The 21,960-nt window shown below is 42.4% G+C and overlaps 1 non-coding gene across 1 annotated transcript; it reads right to left on the reverse strand.

Annotated features, from left to right (window-relative positions):
- Positions 1-1,417: 1,417 nt before the first annotated feature.
- On the reverse strand, positions 1,418-1,542 carry LOC129037717 (small nucleolar RNA SNORA40). The gene has a single exon (XR_008502944.1). It is a non-coding gene; the product is annotated as a small nucleolar RNA SNORA40 (small nucleolar RNA).
- Positions 1,543-21,960: the final 20,418 nt, after the last annotated feature.

Raw genomic sequence — 21,960 nt, forward strand, 5'->3', positions numbered from 1 at the left:
TTGTAAAGTGCCTCTTCATGTCTTTGCCCGTTTTTTATTTTCATTTTTGTCTCTATCTTATTGATTTGTTGCAGTTCTTCACATGTTATAGATACAAGGCCTTTGTAGAATGTACTATTGCAAATGTTTTTTCTGCTTTGTAGAGTCTCTTTTCACTTTTTTTTTTATTTAAAGTTAATAATTTTTATTCAAGGAATTCCATGTTGTGATTTCTTCCACTGTCCATCAAGGTCACTTTAGATCCTCTAAAGAGCCGGAGTCAAAAGATTTATCTTCCAAGTTAGCCCTTTTTAATAAAACTGATGCTTATTTTAATCCAGTTGTCCTGTCAGCCCATAATTCTTTTATTTTGGCTTCTGTTATCTCCTTTTAATATGGATATACTGATGAAGACTTCAAAATTCACCAAGAATCTTTGGGATCTAATTTCTTCAACCAATTTACTTTAGGGTCCTTTTTACTGTAGGTGGTGGATCTGCCTGGTTCTCAATTTGACACCCCTCTATTAACATGAATGAGTTCAAATCATATTCATTCCTAAGTGATCACACTTAAGAATAGTACAGATGTGTGGAATATGCCAATACCTTTAACTCCAGACATCATCAAGATAAAAGCCTTTAAAACAAAAAGCCATCGTATGTATCAAGTCAATATGAAATTGGAATGCAAAATTAATACTGCTGAGGATTTCCCCATATCCCATGCTGTTTAACTGCCTCTTCTACAGTCCTAGAATCAATTTTTTTTATTAAGAGACAGGGTCTGGGCCGGGCGCGGTGGCTCACGCCTGTAATCCCAGCACTTTGGGAGGCCGAGGCGGGTGGATCATGAGGTCAGGAGATCGAAACCATCCTGGCTAACATGGTGAAACCCCCGTCTCTACTAAAAAATACAAAAAATTAGGCAGGCGTGGTGGTGGGCGCCTGTAGTCCCAGTTACTCAGGAGGCTGAGGCAGGAGAATGGCGTGACCCCAGGAGACGGAGCTTTCAGTGAGCCGAGATCGTGCCACTGCACTCCAGCCTGGGTAACAGAGCGAGACTCTGTCTCAAAAAAAAAAAAAAAAAAGAGACAGGGTCTGTCTTAATAAAACAAAGCCTGTTACCCAGGCTGGAGTACAGTGGTGCCATCAAAGCTCAGTGCAGCCTCCAACTCCCAGGCTCAATCCTCTTGCCTCAGCCACCCCTTCCTGAGTAGCTGCAACCACAGACACATGCCCCAATACTCAGCTAATTTTTAAATTTTTGTAGAGATGAGGTATTTGTTACTTTCTTGCCCAGGCTGGTCTTGAACTGCTGGCTTTAAGCAATACTCCCACCTCGCTGTGGGGATTGCAAGCTTGAGCCGCTGTGCCTGGCCTGGAACCAACCTTTATGGCTATCAATACTCCTATCAGTTAACTGTCTCAGGTATCATAATATCCCTTCTTATATGTATCAAAACTCATACTGAACAATGAGTTCTGGGTTGCAAAAGAGGATTTATTTTTGCACCTATCCATACGTCTTTGTCCACAAGTTAAACAAAAACATACATGTCACACACGTCCGTTTAAAGAGACCACCAAACAGGCTTTGTGTGTGCAACAAGGCTGTTTACTTCACCTGGGTGCAGGCGGGCTGAGTCGGAAAAGAAAGTCAGGGAAGGGAGATAGGGGTGGGGCCGTTTTATAGGATTTGGGTAGGTAGTGGAAAATTACAATCAAAGGGGGTTGTTCTCTGGCGGGCTGGGCTGGGCGGGGGGTCACAAGGTGCTCAGTGGGGGAGCATCTGAGCCAGGAGAAGGAATTTCACAAGGTAATGTCATCAGTTAAGGCAGGAACGGGCCATTTTCACTTCTTTTGTGATTCTTCAGTTACTTCAAGCCATCTGGATATACGTGCAGGTGACAGGGGATATGATGGCTTAGCTTGGGATCAGAGGCCTGACATTCCTGTCTTCTTATATTAATAAGAAAAATAAAACAAAAGTGTTGGGGTGGCGAAAATTTTTGGGGGGTGGTATGGAGAGACAATGGGTGATGTTTCTCAGGGCTGCTTCTAGTGGGATTAGGGGCGGCGTGGGAACCTAGAGTGGGAGAGATTAAGCTGAAGGAAGATTTTGTGGCAAGGGGCAATATTGTGGGGTTGTTAAAAGGAGCATTTGTCGAATAGAATGATTAGTGATGGCCTGGATGTGGTTTTGTATGAATTGAGAAACTAAACAGAAGACACAAGGTCTGAATTAAGAGAAAGAGAAAAACAGGTATTAAAGGACTAAGAATTGGGAGGACACAGGACATCAAATTAGAGAGTGCCCAAGGGGGTTCAGCGTAATTACTTGCTTCATTGGTGAGTTTTTGGGCTCTATCCTTGACAGAGTTTTTTTATGTTGTTATACACAAGGCCAGATTGATTTAGGTGAAAACAACACTCTTCATTTAAAAATATACAGAATCCTTTTTTTTTTTTTTTTTTTTTTAGCAGTGAGTAAGTCGAGGCCTCGGTGATTTTGGAGGAAAGAGAAATGCAAAGCCAGCAGTTGTTTGTTAAAGAAGGATTAGAAACAGCTAGGAAAGAGTGAGTGAGATTGATAGTGTGGTGGAGACAGCTGGGGGAGGTATTGAATTTTTAGTAGAAATAGGGTTTCACCATGTTGGCCAGGTAGGTCTCAAACTCCTGACCTCAAGTGATCTGCCCACCTCGGCCTCCCAAAGTGCTGGGATTACAGGCATGAGCCACCACGCCCCGCCAAATCTTTGCTTATTTGGGCTGTTTTTTTTTTTTTTTTTTTTTTTTTTAACATAGCATTATGGCAATGACTGACTAATACATTAGATATTGCCTACTTCTTTTCCAAAGTGGTTGTCCTAACTTTTACTCAAATCAGCACTATGTTAACATTCCCTTTGCTTTACATCCTCCTTTTGTCAGACTTTTAAACTTTTGAGTCAGATAGATGTACAGTATCTTCTTAGTGTGGTTTGAATGTGCATTTTCATAATTACAATAAAATTGAGAATATTTTCATGTTTATCGACCGTTTTAGTTTATGTTCCTATTTATTGACTGTTGATTTCTTATATATATTCTTCCGTACGTCTGAAAGATTCAAGAACAAGTTTAAGAAAGAAAGAAAAGCAAAATGCAGAATAATAGATATAAGGGCATACGTGTGTGTGTGTGCTCATGTATATTCAATACATATATATCAATATGTGTTTTTATATGAATAGTTTGTTTTTGTTTTTTAGGCAAAGTCTCACCCTGTCACCCAGGTTGGAGTGCAGGTAATATTTATTTTTTGAGACAGAGTCTCACTCTGTCGCCCAGGCTGGAGTGAAGTGGCATGATCTCGGCTCACTGCAACCTCCACCTCCTGGGTTCAAGCGATTCTCCTGCCTCAGCCTCCTCAGTTGCTGGGATTACAGGCACACATTACCACGCCCAGCTAATTTTTGTGTTTTTAGTAGAGATAGGGTTTCACCATGTTGGCCAGGCTGGTCTCGAACTCCTGACCTCAAGTGATCCACCCACCTCGGCCTCCCAAAGTGCTGAGATTACAGGCATGAGCCTGTATAGTGTGTGTGTGTATATATATATTTTTTGTTTTGTTTTGTTTTGTTTTTTGAGACAGAGTTTCGCTGTTGTTGCCCAGGCTGGAGTGCAATGGAGCGATCTCGGCTCATTGCAGCCTCCACCTCCTGGGTTCCTGCGATTCTCCTGCCTCAGCCTCCCAGGTAGCTGGTACAGGCATGTGCCATCACGCCCAGTTAATTTTGTATTTTTAGTAGAGATGAGGTTTCTCCATGTTGGTCAGGCTGGTCTCAAACTCCCGGCCTCAGGTGATCCGCCCGTCTCAGCCTCCCAAAGTGCTGGGATTACAGGCATGAGCCACCGTGCCCGGCCCATAGTATATATTTTTAAAATTAAACAATAAAGTTGAAGAATTATTAAAGGACATTTGTAGTAAACTGTAAAAGCAAACTGACAAAACTTGTAATTTGTTAAAAAAAAAAAAAAGGTAAAAAAGTAAAGTAAGGATAATGTTCCTGATGTGGGTGTGGGGAGATGCTTAACATTGCTAGAATTTTGGTGGAAATGAGTAGGAACCAGAGAGTCAGCCAGATGGCCAAGTGAGATTGGATCTCAAGTGAACTCCTGCAAAGTCTTTGATCTCCCTGTGGTAAAGGATTAATGGCCCATGAAGCATAAGTTAATGAACTAGATCAGTAAAACTTCAACCCTGCTGCATGCTAATATTACCTGAGAAACTTCTAAAGTAAGGATCTAGGGCAGGGTGCAGTTCTGCATGCCTGTAACCCCAACACTTTGGGAGGCCAAGGCAGAAAGATTGTTTGAGCCAAGGAGTTCGAGACCATCCTTGGCAACACAGTGAGACCTCCCGGTCTCCACCAGAAAGAAAAAAAAAAAAAAAATTATCCAGGTTTGGTGGCACGCGCCTGTAGTCCCAGCATTCAGGAGGCTGAGGCAGGAAGATGGCATGACCCCAAGACTTTGAGGCTGCAGTGAGCTATGATCGCACCACTGCACTCCAGTCTGGGTGACAGAGGGATACCCTATCTCAAATAAATAAATAAATAAATAAATAAATATCCTGGCCGGACGCCGTGCCTCACTCCTGTAATCCCAGCACTTTGGGAGGCTGAGGCAGGCATATCACCTGAGGTCGGGAGTTCAAGACCAGCCTGGTTAACATGGTGAAAGCCATCTCTACTAAAAATAAATAAAATTGGCCTGGTGCGGTGGCTCATGCCTGTAATCCTAGCACTTTGGGAGGCTGAAGCGGGTGGATCACCTTAGGTCAGGAGTTTGAGTGCAGCACGGCCAACACGGCGAAACCCTGTCTCTACCAAAAATACAAAAATTAGCCGAGCGTGGTGGTGGGCGCTTATAATCCCAGCTAGTCAGGAGGTTTAGCAGGAGAATCGCTTGAACCCGGTGTGGCAGGGCAGAGGTTGCAGTGAGCGGAGATCGCACCACTGCACTCCAGCCTGGGCGACAGATTGAGATTCCATCTCAAAAAAAAAATTAGCTGAGCGTGGTGGCAGGTGCCTATAATCTCAGCTACTCAGGAGGCTAAGTCAGGAGAATCACTTGAACCCCGGAGGCAGAGGTTGCAGTAAGCCAAGACCGTGCCATTGGCCGGGTGCGGTGGCTCACACCTGTAATCCCAGCACTTTGGGAGGCCGAGGCGGGCAGATCACCAGGTCAGGAGATCAAGACCATCTTGGCTAACATGGTGAAACCCTGTCTCTACTAAAAATACAAAAAATTAGCCGGGCATGGTGGCGGGCGCCTGTAGTCCCAGCTACTCCGGAGGCTGAGGCAGGAGAATGGTGTGAACCCGGGAGGCGGAGGTTGCAGTGAGCCGAGATGGTGCCGCTGCACTCCAGCCTGGGCGACAGAGTGAGACTCCGTCTCAAAGCAAAAAAAAGATCGCGCCATTGTACTCCAGCCTGGGCGATAAAAGTGAGACTCTGTTTCAGAAAAAAAGCCTAGGATGTACCTCAGAATAATTGATCCAAAAATCTTTCTTTCTTTTTTTTTTTTTTTTTTTTGAGACGGAGTTTCACTCTTGTTGCCCAGGCTGGAATGCAATGGCGCGATCTCGGCTCACTCTAACCTCCACCTCTCAGGTTGAAGCAATTCTCCTGCCTCAGCCCCCCGAGTAGCTGGGGTTACAGGCGTGTGCCACCATGCCCGGCTAATTTTTTTTTTCCCCCAAGATGGAGTCTTGCTCTGTCCCCCAGGCTGGAGTGCAGTGTTGAGATCTCAGCTCACTGCAACCTCTGCCTCCGGGTTCAAGCAATTCTCCTGCCTCAGCCTCCTGAGTAGCTGGGACTACAGACGCCCGCCACCATGCTCAGCTAATTTTTGTATTTTTAGTAGAGATGGGGTTTCACCATGTTGGCCAGGCTGGTCTTGAACTCTTGACCTTGTGATCCTCCCGCCTCGACCTCTCAAAGTGCTGGGATTACAGGCGTGAGCCCCCGCACTCAGCCCTAATTTTGTATTTTTAGTAGAGACAGGATTTCACCATGTTGGCCAGTCTGGTCTCAAACTCATGACCTTAGGTGATGCCTCGGCTTCCCAAAGAGCTGGGATTATAGGCGTGAGCCACCACACCCGGAGTGATCCAAAATCTTAATTGAGATTTTGCAGAAGTCGTGGCTCTGGGAACAGTATTTAAAAAAAAAATTGTCCAGGTGATTACTATGAGCAGACAAGGTTGAAATTCCACAATATAGATGCCAATATGTAAGACATCAAACAACACTGTTTGGGAAAATAAGATTTTTTTTGGCATGCAGTTATTATGAGGTTTTTAAACTTTAAGTGTAATGAAATTAGGACAAAGTTGTAGATTTCTGTTAGGTAACATCAACAGAGGGTAAAAGGAAATTATAACTTAAAAAATATTTCTATCTCAAAATAAAGTTTCTTTGAATGACTTTCATTCAATGATTATTTATTGAGAATCAATGACATGCAAAGCCTTTTGCTAGAGCTATGGGATTTTTTTTTAAATGGCTGAGAAATGGCTCTTACCCTCAAAGTAGTTTCATTCTAGTTAAGAGATACAAAGAGTTAGAGATAAAACAGGGCAGAAAGAAATGCCAAAGTGGAAGAAACGAAGTGTATGGGAACACTGAGGAGATTAACACTGGTGAAGAGGATGGGAATGGGGAGGCTTCATGGAGAAACCAGGATTTGAACGCAGTTTGAAGAATGAGCAGCATTTCAGAAGGTGGAGAAGTTGGGAAGGGGCAGAGTCCCAGTCTGGGGAACAGTAGGAGCCACTGTTGATACTTGGGGAGGTATCCATCCAATCTATCCATCTCTCTGTCTCTGTCTGTCTGTCTCTCTCTGTTCCTCTCTCTATATAGTGTGTATGTAAATTATATACATACATATATAATACATGTTACATATATGTATACATAAAATAAAATCTTGAGATCCCCAACTCACCATGCCAAAGGGAAAGTTAAGCTTGGGACCTGAGTCACACAAAAACTGCTTTCCTTTAGTTCACAGATAGCTGTAATTTCACATGCTTACTTTGTCTTATGTATACTGTAGATGTGAGCACAAGTCAAATGTGTAATTGCCTTTTCCCTGACTCCTTTTTTTCACATGTAAAATGTAGAGTCACTGGGCACTAAAAAAAAAAAGCCTCACAAGAATATGACCGCTTGCCTCATTACCTACCCTCTGCCGCTTCTTCCCCTTTCCTCCTTCCCTTCCTGTTCACTATTTCCCCTTTAAATATTGAAGTCCTCCAAACCCTCTTTTGAGGGTTTTCTCTTCTTTTCATATCCTTTGCCCATTTTTCTATTGGGTTATTTTTATTTATCGTTTTGCAAGACAAAGCACAGGACACAGATCCTACTGTGACTTGTGTTTCTTCTTCCTGGGTGTGTCCCCAACCTTGACAAAATAAACCTCTAAATCGATTATTTGCCTCAGTCACTTTTTGGTTTACACATATACGTATGGGTTATATACATATACATATGTAAATGTATATACACATCACATAGGAATAAACTAAGCAATTGTTTGGGTATATAATTACATATATATTTGATATACTTATGGAGGACCTATCTAATGTCTCTAATATACTGTGTCTATTTATTTATACATTCACGTATATGTTTGTGTGTTGGGGGGGTGTGGGGTATATTTACTCTTTTTTCCCCACTTTTTGAGACAGTCTCACTCTGTTATCCAGGCTGGAGTGCAGTGGCTCCATTGCAGCTCACTGCAGCCTCAACCTTCCCAAGTTCAGGTGATCCTCCTGCCTCAGCCTCCCAAGTTGCTGGGACTACAGGCGTGCACCACTACATCTGGCTAATTTTGCTATTTTTCTTCTTCTTCTTTTTTTTTTTTTTTTAGAGAGATGGGGTTTTGCCATATTGCCCAGCCTGGTCTCAAACTCCTGAGCTCAAGTGATCGTCTCCTCCCACCTCGGCCTCCCAAAGTGCTGAAATTACAAGCAAGAGCTGCACCCAGCCATGTTTACTCTCTAATGTGTGTTGTTTTTATTCAAAAACTGCAGTGCTCCCTTGCCTGAAACTTTTTGCAGACTTCCCATCACTTACCAGGTTAAGTGCAAGCTCTTTGCCTGTTGCGCCAAGCCTATGTGCTCAGGGCTCTGTTTGCCTCTGTCTCCAGCCTTCTCTTGAGCCACTCTGGCCACTTTTCAGAGGGATCTACAGTGGGGGAATGAAAGAAAGAATGCTCCTCCTGAGCACCTTCTTCCAAAGTGGAGTCCTTTCAGCAGTTGTTTTCAAGATTAATATGTCAACATGACTATTGTTACAGGGATAATGAAAAGACCTTAGGGGAAGCAGCCTGAAAGCAAGACTATGACCATGCAGAGAGGGAGCCAAAAGGCAATGCCTGCTTTATGGGCTCCCTCCCACACTACCCAGAGACAGAGCCACCTCCTCCCAGACTGACTTCCCCGTATTTGGACTTGGCTTTCATGCTGCTGTAGTCATACTGAGAACTTTAGAAACTGCCCCTAGGTCCTTGAACAAGCCCAGCTGTTTCACATCTCTGTGACTGTACTCATTTTCATCCCTCAAGCTTGAATGCCCTTACCTACCATGGTCTGCTAGGCAAACTCTAATCATCTTTCAAAACTCAGCTCATGCAACATTGTTTTTTTCCATGTGGAGACCACAGTGAGGTATTCCCCACCCAGTGATTTAGAAATAAGATTGCCACAAAATAACACAAGCAAACCACAAATATCATAAACGTGATTAGCCCTCTGGAGGAGAAAACCAAGCAATTGTGTATAAATATGTAAAGAATTTAGAAATTCTCTAATTTCAAAAAGAAAAAAATGAGAAAGTGGTGTTGGATACTCTCAAGGACAGAATATGGAAAGAACTCCAATGTAATAAACAGAAAACCATTAATTAATTGTATTTGCCTTGATTACAGCAATATCATGTGAAGAAAAGGGTCTGGTAAACCCAGGAAACACAGAGTTACGGTGGGGATGAGGGTAGATGGGTACACATCATTAATTTCCACTGCTATATATTAGCCTAGAATATGAAATCAATTATAATTTATCTTCTACTGGTAGAAATTAAGATGGTTTTCAATAGTTAGCCATAATAAACAATGCCCAATGAGCATTTCATTCATGTCTCCTTGTGCGCATGAGCTCATATTTTCTTTCTTGAGACGGAGTTTCACTGTTGTCACCCAGGCTGGAGTACAATGGCGCGATCTCGGCTCACTGCAACTTCCACCTCCCCGATTCAAGAGACTGTCCTATCTCAGCCTCCCAAGTAGCTGGGATTACAGGCGCGTCATCACACCCAGCTAAGTTTTGTATTTTTAGTAGGGACGGAGTTTCACCATATTGGCCAGGTTAGTCTCAAACTCCTGACCTCAGGTGATCCGTCTGCCTCAGCCTCCTAAAGTGCTGGGATTCGAGGCGTGAGCCACTGTGCCCAGCCTCATATTTTCTTTTTTTTTCTCTTATTTAAAATCAAGACAGGGTCTTGCTCTGTCTCTCAGGCTGAAGTACAGTGGGGTGATCATGGCTCACTGCAGCCTTAACCTCCTGGGCTCAGGTGATCTTCCCACCTTGGCCTCCCAAAGTGGAGATTATAAGCGTGGGATTATAAGTGTGAGCCACTGTGTCTGGCCTAGCTCATATTTTCCCAGGGTACGTGTTCAGGAGTGGGATTACTGAATAATAAAGTGTGAGCCTATTCATCTTTATTAGATAAGGTCAAATTGTTCTTTAAAGTGGTTGCACCAGTTTATGCCGCCACCAACAGTGTAATAGTGTTCTTGTTACAGAAATGAAAGATGTCTGAGGAAAATCTAAGCAGAGAGGCTTTTTGTGGTTGACCTAGAGTGATGCATGAAGTAGGTGTTCAGAGTAACATTTTGCATTATAGTGAGAAACAGTCTGAATTTTAGTAGTAAATTGTTTTACTAATTGTACATTTATGTAATAAATTAATAAAATGCTGTAAGTTTAAAAAACAAACAAAAACAACAACAACAAAAAAATAGCATTCTTGTTGTTCTGTATTCTTACCAACACTTGGTATTGTCAGACTTAAATGTTTGATAATTGGATGCAATGGAAATGCTATCTCATTATGGTTCTACTTTGCATTTCTTTGGTTAGTACTGAGATTTCACATCTTTTTATATGGCTATGGCCACTTGAATTTCCTCTTATTTTCATATCCTTTGCCCACTTTTGTACTGGGTTATTTTTATTCTATTTATTGTTTTGTGGGAATTCCATATGTCTATGTATTGTGAGTGTGTGTGTGTGTGTGTGTGTGTGTTGGGTTTATTCTCCTGGTTCATAGCTTGCTTATTCATTTAAAAAAAAACCTCTCTGTTCCTCAGTTTTCTCATCTGTAAATGTGTATGTAAATTATATACATTATTAAACAATATATGTAATGTCCTATAACAGTACCTAGCATATTAGAAAACACAATATAAACATTTGTTTGTATTATTATCAGCGTCTTTGGATGAAGTTTTAATTATTTTTAAAGTATCTTTTAATAAATAGACAAATTAAAATTTTAATGCCTACATTTATAAATATTTTCCTCTATAGCTTATGCTTTTTATATCTAACACTGGCTTTTTATATTTACTCTATGCTTTGCCCATTCTCTTTTTTTTTTTTTTTTGAGATGAAGTCTCGCTTTTTTTCCCCCAGGCTGGAGTGCAATGGCATGATCTCGGCTCACTGCAACCTCCGCCTCCCAGGTTCAAGCGATTCTCCTGCCTCAGCCTCCCGAGTAGCTGGGATTACAGACACCTGCCACCACGCCTGACTAATTTTTAGTAGAGACGGAGTTTCACCATGTTGGCCAGGCTGGTCTCAAACTCCTGACCTCAGGTGATCCGCTAGCCTCAACCTCCCAAAGTGCTGGGATTACAAGCATGAGCCACCACGCCTGGCCAATGCTTTGCACATTCACGAAGTGTTTTCACTAATTAAAAACTTTCCCATCAAACACTCTAGAACCTATTATAATTGGGAGAATATGGAGAATACCTAAATCATTTCCTAAGTGTTTTAAAGGATGATGATTGCTTTTCTAGATATCATCATGAATACCAAAGCCATGCTTTTGTTCACTGAGTTTAACTCCCTAAAACAAGGGTTTTTAAAATTATGATGTCTTGTTGAACACATACGGGTGGTTCTTGCATGGTATTCAAATTTTAAATTTCTATTTCTGTATGTGCTTTTTTTCTTAGAGACAGGGTCTTGCTCTGTCACCCAGACTGGAGTGCAGTGGTGCAGTTATAGCTCACAGCAGCCTCAAACTCTTTGGCTCAGGTAATCTCCCTGCCTTAGCCTTCTGCATAGGTAGGACTACAGGCACACACCATCACACTTGGCTAATTAAAAAAAAATGTTTTTATAGAGACAGGGTCTTGCTATGCTCCCCAGGCTGGGCTTGAACCCTTGGGCTCACGTGATACCCCCTGCCTTGACCTCCTGAGTAGCTGGGCCACCATGCCCCACCTTTTTGTTTCTGTTATTTTCTTCTCCCATTTTTTCCCAGCATTGCAAATGCCCCCATCTTTTCAAATGCTGATATTTTACATATATACCAGAATTATTCTTCTTTTACTCTTGTAAATCTTACTAGACTTCAACAAATATATAAATCCTTTAACAAAGACCACGTCTGTTCAGTGAGCTGAGTTGATTTGCTGTTCTGTGAAATAAAACCTTACACATGACATTAGCTATGTATTGTAGTCATCTTGCAATGTCACTGTTAGTGATGAAAATCACTTCCAGAACCCTCAGTGGTGGATTATTTCCTTCTGTTCTATTGAAGACATTATAATACTTGTTGGGAAAATTTCATGGCTACAAAAGTGGTAGCAGTCACTATTCAGTGGAATTGTTGGCAGATACAGAGCAACCCTGTTGAAACACAGAGAGATCAAGATGGGCTATAAGCCACAAAACTTCACAGGACGACTTTGATACCTGAAATAAATGCTGTGCAAGTTCCAAAGTTCCTTCCTGAAGAGAAGTCCTGCTTTGCCTAGATACCTCAGGGATTTGTCTCCAGAGCTCCAGTGGTTTCTGCTCAGCCATAAATGTTAAGAATTTTAGCTTTCATGATTAGTTGTCTACTTTGCCACCTTCTTGGGATTTACAAAGAAAAATGCTTGCATGCCAAACCCTCCTCAGAGAATATATATGGAATTTTCTGTCATTCAATTTATATCAGAAATCTAGCCCAAATAATTTATATTCCAGGAAGATTACTGTATTAGTCCATTCTCGCATTGCTATAAAGAAAATCTGAGACTGGGGAATTTATAAAGAAAAGAGGTTTAATTGGCTCATGGTTCTGCAGGCTGTGCAAGAAGCATGCAGTATCTACTTCTGGAGAGGCCTCAGGGAGCTTTTACTCCTGGCAGAAGGCAAAACAAGAGCAGGCGTCTTACATGGCAGAAGCAGAAGCAAGAGAGTAAAGGCGGAGGTGCTACACACTTTTAAACAACTACATCTCATAAGAACTCACTCACTGTTGCAAGGACAGTACCAAGGGAATGGTGCTAAGCTATTCATGCAAAACTCCCTCCCCATGATCCAATCACCTCCCAACAGGCCCCACCTCCAACATTGGGGATCACCTCTCCCACCAGGCCCCACCTCAGATATTGGGGATTACAATTTTTTTTTTTTTTTTGAGATGGAGTCTTGCTCTGTCATCCAGGCTGGAGTGCAGTGGTGCAATCCCAGCTCACTGCAACCTCCGCCTCCTGGGTTCAAGCAATTCTCCTGCCTCAGCCTCCCAAGTAGCTGGGATTACAGGCACCTGCCACCAAGCCCAGCTAATTTTTGTATTTTTAGTAGAGATAGGGTTTCACCATGCTGGCCAGGCTGGTCTTGAACTCCTGACCTCAGGTGATCCACCCACCTCAGCCTCCCAAAATGCTGGGATTACAGGTGTGAGCCACCACACCCAGCCAAGAATTCTTAGTCATCCTTAATCCTTCTCTTTTTCTCACGATCTGTGTCTGTCAGGATTTGCTAGGTTATGCTGCAGTAACAAACAGCCCCAATTCTCAATGGCTTAGCACAACAGAAGTTTATTTCTCATCCTAACTACTGAGTTAGAGCAGACGCTCTGCTCCACTCTCAAACCAACTCTAGGATCCAGGATGATGGAGCAGCCACAAACTACAACATTTTTGTTTACCACAAGAGTCAGAAAAGAGTTCCAAAGGGTTTCATGTTGGCAATTTGATGCTTAGCCTAGAAGTGACACAATTTACCTCTGCTAGAGCTGTTAATAACTGGCTCAACCACCCAACCACAGGAGGTCAGAAAGTATAACACTATCAGGTGCCCAACAGAAAAATTAATAAGCAGCATTATTGACTACTACACTCAGGATGGACTCTCCAGAAGCAGACCGTAAGATAAAGATTCGTGTGAGAGCAATTTATTAGGAAGTGTTTTGAGGAAAAAACGATAAGGAATCAAGGAAGAGAGACAGGGAAGGAAGGAAGCCAAGCAAGTGTTCAATAGCAAACAAAATCCCATAGAGGGTAAGGTAGGCTGAATCCCACAGAGCAATTCTGGAGACAGTCATACCTCAGAGCAGTCTGGATTGGGGCAAGGAAGCTGGAGACTTTAAACTTCTGTACCAGGAGTCATTTGTAGGGCCCTTGCCAGGGAGATGTAAACCCTAGGCATTTCTGGATCTCCTTGCAGATATTGGCCGTTGGAAGTGAAAACATGGCATGAAATTGGTAAAGGGATCCAAAAGCATAAAAGTGGAGCATTAATACACTTCTGTTACACAAACCCCAATCCTATAAATCACATTATCCTACTAGCTCTATATCCCATACATTTCCTAAATCATCCATTTTTCTCTATTCTCTAATTGTCCCTCCCTCAAGTACCCCTTGAGCCCGTCATCCTTGGTCTTCTGCCCTATTGCAACCAGGATACTGAACTGCACTTTTGATATCTCTAATCTACTCTTCACACTGTAGTCAGATTGTTCTTTCTGATCCAAGTGGCTTTTCCCTGGTGATATCTCAAATTCATCATGCCTGCTTTCTACTCAGTATACAATCCCCATTATGTAGATGAGAAAACTGAGGCACAGAGAAGTTAAGTAACTTGCCAATAGTCATTCAGTTAGTAACTGGCAGAGCCAGACTATGAATCTAGTATCCATTAACCCCAAAGCCTTTCCTATTGTATTTCACTGATCCTGGGTTGTGATTAATTTGCCCACTGTGTCCTGATTACTGCCAGTTCTATAAGCTTCACATACAATTTGTTTAAAACCAAATTTATCATCTTACTTACCTCCCTCACCAAATGCCTCTGCTCCTGAGATCCCAATGTCAATAATGTCCCTGCCATCCTTTGGTGTTACACTTGACTCTTCCTTCTTCTTTCTCTATTGTTTGAAGTTTTTTCCACAGTTATTGCACTTTTGACTCCTAATGCCCATTGCTGCAGGTAGGGCTGGCTTTATATGCCCTAAGCTGTGGTATACAGAGTACCCGACAAGTACCTATATGTGGGAGGTCCTGGAGCTGTTCCCAAAGAGGGCTCATTAGCAGTAGATAGCATTCCAACAATACTCTGCGCCAAGAAATGAGATCAGAATCCAGGGAGTGAAGCCAAACTTGGCTAGTCAGTTGCCAAGCTGGAAGTTCTTGGACACAGTTATAAGCAAAGGGAAAGAAGCCAGTAGAGAGGGAGAGATTGACTGATGATGAAACTGAAAGAAGCAGTAACGGGTGGGGCAGGCTCCTGGGGGAGGCGATCGAAAGGATCACCATATGTCTCCTTGGGAGAGGGCTGGTTCTGATGATTGGGGTCTTGGGGAGAGGGAGTTATATGCATGGCATATACTAGGTGCTCAAAATAGTACTGAGAGGCCTTAATGAAAATATCTGTCCTCGAAGATTCAGACCGTCCTGGCCAACATGTTGAAACTCTGTCTCTACTAAAAATACAAAAAATAGCTGGATGTGGTGATGGGCGCCTGTAATCCCAGCTACTCGGGAGTCAGAGCCAGGAGAATGGCTTGAACCCAGGAGGCAGAGGTTACGGTGAGCCAAGATCATGCCACTGCACTTCAGCCTGGTGACAGAGGAAGACTGTCTCAAAAAAAAAAAAGAAAGAAAAAGAAATATCTGTCTTCTATTCCTGGAGGCAACTATTTTGAACTAACTTAGCTTAAAAACAAAACAAAACAAAACAAAACAAAAAACCCTGACATTTACTTTCATATTTCTAGGTAGTATACTTATATTATTTCTTGACTTATCAACTTGAAACTACTAATTTCCTATTAGGTGGATGGATCACTTTGTCTGTTATATTACTACCCTCTACTTCTCCTCCTCTTTTCCCACAGTTTAAAAAAATCTTGGATAAATCAGTAGTCCGTGTAATATGTAAATATGTAATGTTAGTGTAACTATGGTTTGGTGATGATCCTATTCGTTGTATATTTTATCTTGTACAAATTTTTATTTTTTCTGGAATTAATAGTTTAAGACATTATGTATTCCGTGTACCTATCTTTAATATTTCCTGAAGTGGTCCATCTGCTCTGTCAATTTTTGAGGGTTTTTTTTCCCCCACCATGCTGAAGTATATTAGGTAATTGATCGTTTCCATATTTTCTTGGAGTCCTCCCTCCCACAATGCCTTTCCCACTGCTGCAGCCTGGACGGGGTCCTGCAAAGCCCTAGTGCACAAACTGTCACCCTGAGATCTCCTTCTCTACCACACTGTTTCTCTTCTGTTGGGGCTCCTTTTTCTAGATCCAGTGAATTCTTTTCCTTGGTTTGGTCCACCCACATACTTGATTCATGGTTTGGCTGGGTAATTTTAAGGGGAGTACTCCACTATCTTCCACTACCCAGTTGTGTTGAGAAGTCTGATGGCACTCTGCTTCTCGTTATTTTGTTATTTTAGAGGTGAGAGCGCTTTCTTAGAAAATAATGGTAGTCTCTCTGGTCACGGTGACTCACGCCTGTAATCCCAGCACTTTGGGAGGCCGAGGTGGGTGATCACGAGGTCAGGAGATCGAGACTATCCTGGCTAACACGATGAAACCCCGTCTCTACTAAAAACACAAAAAATTAGCCGGGCGTGGTCACGGGCGCCTGTAGTCCCAGCTACTCCAGAGGCTGAGGCAAGAGAACGGCGTGAACCCGGGAGGCACAGCTTGCAGTCAGCTAAGATCGCGCCACTGCACTCCAGCCTGGGTGACAGAGCGAAACTCCGTCTCAAAAAAAAAAAAAAAAGAAAAAGAAAAGAAAATAATGGTAGTTTCAGTTGACAGTGTTCAAATTGACTGTATTATGGACCAGTGGAGCTGGGAGGGACCCTCAGTGTCCCCTAGTTTAATAACCCTGTAATACGAAGAAGGTACCTGACATCCAGAGAAATGATGTGCCTTGTGTAAAGTTGTGGTTAGGAAGGGACAGAGCCCAGACTGTAAATTCTGTCCTCCGGCCATAATTCCAAAACTTTCTCCAATGTTATGTATGTAGGCTAAAATGCTAAAAAAAAGCATTTGTGTTTTTGTTTCCTTTTGTTTTATTTTTTATTATGACAAATTTCAAACATAAACAGATACAGAATAGTTTAACGAATTCCCATGTTCTCATCACACAGGTTCAAACATGAATACGTGGCCAATTTTGTATCAAACGCTTGCAGACAAGTCCTGCCCCATCCTGTTGTTTTGAATAAAATCCATCATGATATCTCACTGTAAAAAGGCCTGTTCTTTGTGAAAAAATAACCATAATATGACTGGTGGCTCTGCAGAGTTTTACAATTGCCTTTTTATTCCTGATGTCCTGAAATATTCACGATGTTAGACACTTAGAAGGGCCTTTCAATGTGGAGAGTCTGCATCCTTCTGGGAAATTTTCTTGTATTTTGCCTTGAAAATATTTCTGTCCTTCCTTTTTTTCTTTTCTCTTTCTATAATTCTTGATCTTCTGGATTGATCCTCTACATCCATCTCCTTTCTGTTCTGTTTTTTATTTTTTATTCTTTGGATACAGAGTCTTGCTCTGTCGCCCAGGCCAGAGTGCAGTGGCATGCTCTCAGCTTACTGCAACCTCCGCCTCCCAGGTTCAAGTGATTCTCCTGCCTCAGCTTACCGAGTAGCTGGGATTACATATGTGTGCAACCACGCCCAGCTAATTTTTGGATTTTTAGTAGAGACGGGGCTTCACCATGCTGGCCAGGCTGGTCTCGAACTCTTGAACCCAAGCGATCTGCCCATCTTGGCCTCCCAAAGTGCTGGGATTACAGGCATGAGCCACTGCGCCCAGCCCTGTTCTGTTTCTTTATCTCTATTTTTTCCCCATTTACTGGAAGATAAATGGCTTCCCAGCTCTTTGACTAAAATGTTCAATTTCAGCTTCCCTAAGTTTAAATTTCCAAGTGTTCTTTCTTGGCTTTATTTTCTTTTTAATTTTTAGACTGAGTCTCACTCTGTTGCCCAGGCTGGAGTGCAGTGGTGTGATCTCAGGTCACTGCAACCTCTGCCTCCTGCGTTCAAGTGATTCTCCTGCCTTAGACTCCTGAGTAGCTGGGACTACAGGCACCCGCCACTATGCCCAGCTAATTTTTGTATTTTCAGTAGAGACAGGGTTTCACCATGATGGCCAGACTGCTCTCGAACTCCTGACCTCAGGTGATCTGCCCCCCTCGGCCTCCTAAAGTTCTGGGATTACAGGCATGAGGCACCATATCCTTGGTTTATGTATGCAAAAACTTCTGTTATTTTCCCAATGGTATTATTTGCTTATAGGTTTTGTGTTCTTTTGTTCTTATTTGCTTCCATCAAATTAATTTTTCTGCTTGTTTTGTTCTCTCTCTTCGTGTTGGGATTTTATCAATTTTTTTTTTGTTTCTAATATGCAATATGCAGCATCCAGATGCCATTTAAATATCAATATGAATTGTGACGTAAAAAATAGGAAGAAAAAAAGAAAAGATACTGAATGATCAAGTTTAAAGAGGTGTAATAAGAATAATATACATGTGGGAAGAATCCTATGCAATATCATTAAAATAACTTTTGAGCCACGCAGAAAGACAATTACAATATCTTAAGAAAGCCACAAAGGTAACATCTAAACAAGGAGCAAATAATAAGTTATAACCTATGTGAAGTAAAGTTAAGATGAAATAGCAGATTCAAATCAGACAGAAGAAGAGCTAATGTGTGACTTCAATCCAGAGAATGTGTAAGCCCACGACCAGCCCTTTTAAGGCAGAAAGCCCTATTTATAGGGCTCATAATGTCTCAGTAGTGATTTACGAAAAAATCAAATTCTGAGTCTCAGCTAAAAAAATCTCTCTGGTTGATGTATAACTTCAGTAGGCTGAGATAAGGACCTCAATGTGCTTAGTATAATTGTGTTTTTTTATTTTTTTAATTAAAAAAATTTATTATTATTATTTGAGATGGACTCTCACTCTGTCACCCATGCTGGAGTGCAGTGGCGTGATCTTGGCTCACTGCAAACTCCGCTTCCCAGATTCAAGCCATTCTCCTGTCTCAGCCTCCTGAGTAGCTGGGACTACCAGCATGTGCCTCCATGCCTGGCTAATTTTTGTATTTTTAGTAGAGACAGGGTTTTGCCATATTGGTCAGACTGGTCTTGAACTCCTGACTTCAGGTGATCCACCTATCTCAGCCTCCCAAACTGCCAGGATTACAGGCATGAGCTACTGTGCCCGGCCAGGTATAATTGTTTTATGGATATCATTTGACTCTGGAAAAATTAGAATTTAGCACTAAAAATAAAGTATATGGCCAGGCATGGTGGCTCATACCTGTAATCCCAGCACTTTGGGAGGCTGAGGCGGGCGGATCACCTGAAGTCAGGAGTTCAAGACCAGTCTGACCAATATGGCGAAACCCTGTCTTTACTGAATATACAAAAATTAGCCAGGCGTGGTGGCACATGCTGGTAGTCCCAGCTACTCAGGAGGCTGAGACAGGAGAATGGCTTGAATCTGGGAAGCGGAGTTTGCAGTGAGCCAAGATCATGCCACTGCACTCCAGCATGGGTGACAGAGTGAGAGTCCATCTCAAATACAAAAATACAAAAATTAGCCGGGTATGGTGGCACATGCCTGTAATCCCAGCTACTTGGGAGGCTAAGGCAGGAGAATAGCTTGAACCTGAGAGGCAGAGATTGCAGTGAGCCAAGATCCTGCCACTGCACTCCAGCCTGGGACAGAGCTAGACTTCGCCTCAAAAAAAAAAAGTATATTACATCTATAATATTAATATTCTTATGTTAAGATTAAAAATACATTATTAGGCTGGGCGCAGTGACTCATGCCTGTAATCCCAGCACTTTTGGAGGCCGAGGCGGGCGGATCTTGAGGTCAGGAGATCGAGACCATCCTGGTTAACACAGTAAAACCCTGTCTCTATTAAAAATACAAAAATTAGCCACACGTGGTGGCGGGAGCCTGTAGTCCCAGCTACTCCAGAGTCTGAGGCAGGAGAATGGCACGAACCTGGGAGGCGGAGCATGCAGTGAGCTGAGATTGCGCCACTGCACTCCAGCCTGGGTGACAGGGTGAAACTCTGTCTCAAAAAAACAAAAAACAAAAACAAAAACATTAGTTTTTTATTGTTGTATAACTAATTACCACAAACCCAGTGGCGTAAGTGTATTATTGCATAGTTTCTGTGGATGAGGAGTCTAGTCTGGGTCTTCTGCTCAGGCCCTTATAAAGCTGTGCTCCAGTTACTGGTTGTATTTTGATCTAGAGGTTCAACTGAGGGAAAATCCACTTCCCAGCTCATTCAGATTGTTAGCAGAAATCAATTCCTTGCTGTTTTGCAGCTGAGGACCCTGGCTTTTTGCTGGCTGTTGGCTGGAGGCCTGTATCAGGTTGTAGAGGCATTCACAAGTTCCTAGAAGAGTCCACAGTTCCTTACCACACGGGCTTCTGCAACATGCCTGCTTATTCTATCAGGCCCACAAGGAGCATTTCACTTCTGTCTGCTGAAACAGAGTCTCATATGACATAACATAACATAACATAACATAACATAACATAACATAATCACAGGAGTGACATCCCATCATCTTTTCCATATAATACAACCTGATCAAGGGACTGACATCCCATCACCAGTCCTGCCAACACTCAAGGGCAGGGAGTGTGGCAAAGCATGAATACCAAGAGATGAGGAATCACGGGCACTTACCTTACAGTCTGTCTGCTAAAAAGAATGATCTGTATATGTTTGGTACTTAAAGTCCCTGTAGTGTTTAAGAAAATTTGGCAAATTGGAGAATCTAAGAGACCAGCTTTGTGGTTCCAATTTAGAATGAATGAGTAATTGATTTAGATTTGGAATTTTGAGTTGAGTTGTAAGAGAGTTTTAATAAGTTTAGAAGTTATATTGGACCATTTAAAACAACTTAACATCCACCATACTTATATGTTTACTGTCTTACAAATATTAGAATTTCTAGGTACTTGAAAGGGTAGCAGCAGCCAGTCTCCAAAGACGGCCACCATCAATGCATGTTCTTCGTGTATGTGCATTCTGCTCCTGATAACAAGAAGAGGAGTTTCCTTCTCCTCTCTCCTCTGGGCTGACCTTGTAACTGGCCCTGATCGAGAGAATGTGGCAGAAGGGACATTCTGGTCATTAAGCCCAGGCCCTGCAAGGACTGATAGCTTCTACTTTCTGCCTCTTACAATGCTCTTTCTTGGAACCTAGCTGTTATGCCATGAGAAAATAAATGATACACCTGATTGCAGAATATATAATGAACTCTTTTTATTTATTTATTTATTTTTTTTGAGACAGAGTCTTGCTCTGTCACCCAAGCTGGAGTGCAGTGGTGTGATCTTGGGCTCCCCGCAACCGCTGCCTCCCAGGTTCAAGTGACTCTCCTGCCTCCGCCTCGCCAGTAGCAGGAACTACAGGCCCACGCCAGAATGCCTGGCTAATTTTTGTGCTTTTAGTAGAGACAGGGTTTCACCATGTTGGCCAGACTGGTCTTGAACTCCTAACCTCAAGTAATCTGCCCGCCTTCACCTCTTAAGTGTTGGGATTATAGGCGTGAGCCACCACACTCGGCCATATAATGAATTCTTAAAACTCAATAACAAGAAGACAAACAAGCTGGTTAAAATAAATGGGCAAATTTTTCAACAGACACTACTAAAGAAGATATAGGAATGGATAAAAAGCATATGAAAAGATGCTTGGCCAGGCATGGTGGTGCACGTCTGTAAACCCAGCTACTCAGGAGGCTGAGGCAGAATTGCTTGAACCCAGGAGATCGCAGTGAGCTAAGATCGCACTGCTGCACTCCAGCCTGGGCAACAGAGTGAGACTTCATCTAAAAAAAAAAAAAAAAGAAGAAAAGAAAAGATGCTTAACATCATCAGTTATTAGGGAAATGCAAATTTGCAAATTAAAACCACAATGAGCTACCTACCACTTCACACCTACTAGAATGGCTTTAGTTGAAAAGACAGACAATAACTAGTGTTCGTGAAGATGTAGAGAAAATGGAACCTTCCTTCACGGCTGAGACAAAGTAAAATGTTGTAGCTACTTTGGATAACAGTTTGCCAGTTTCTTAAAAAGTTAAACATGTGTACTAAGCATGGCTTTTTATTCTGATGTTTTGACATCAGGGGCCTTACAGATCCTGTGGAGACTGCAACTCCCAGGGCTAGCCAACACCTAGAAATAGCAAACAACTCATCTTCCACGTGCAAACCAACAAATCCTAAGCCTATTTCCTAATTACCTCCTCAGTTGAGCTCTCACACATCTTGCCACTATTCCCCTGCCCTAATCACCTCAGGGCTGGGTGCCAGATAATTACAAATATTCTCTATGCCCCAGAG

Source organism: Pongo pygmaeus, chromosome 4 (assembly GCF_028885625.2).
Source record: "Pongo pygmaeus isolate AG05252 chromosome 4, NHGRI_mPonPyg2-v2.0_pri, whole genome shotgun sequence".
Lineage (NCBI taxonomy): Eukaryota > Metazoa > Chordata > Mammalia > Primates > Hominidae > Pongo > Pongo pygmaeus.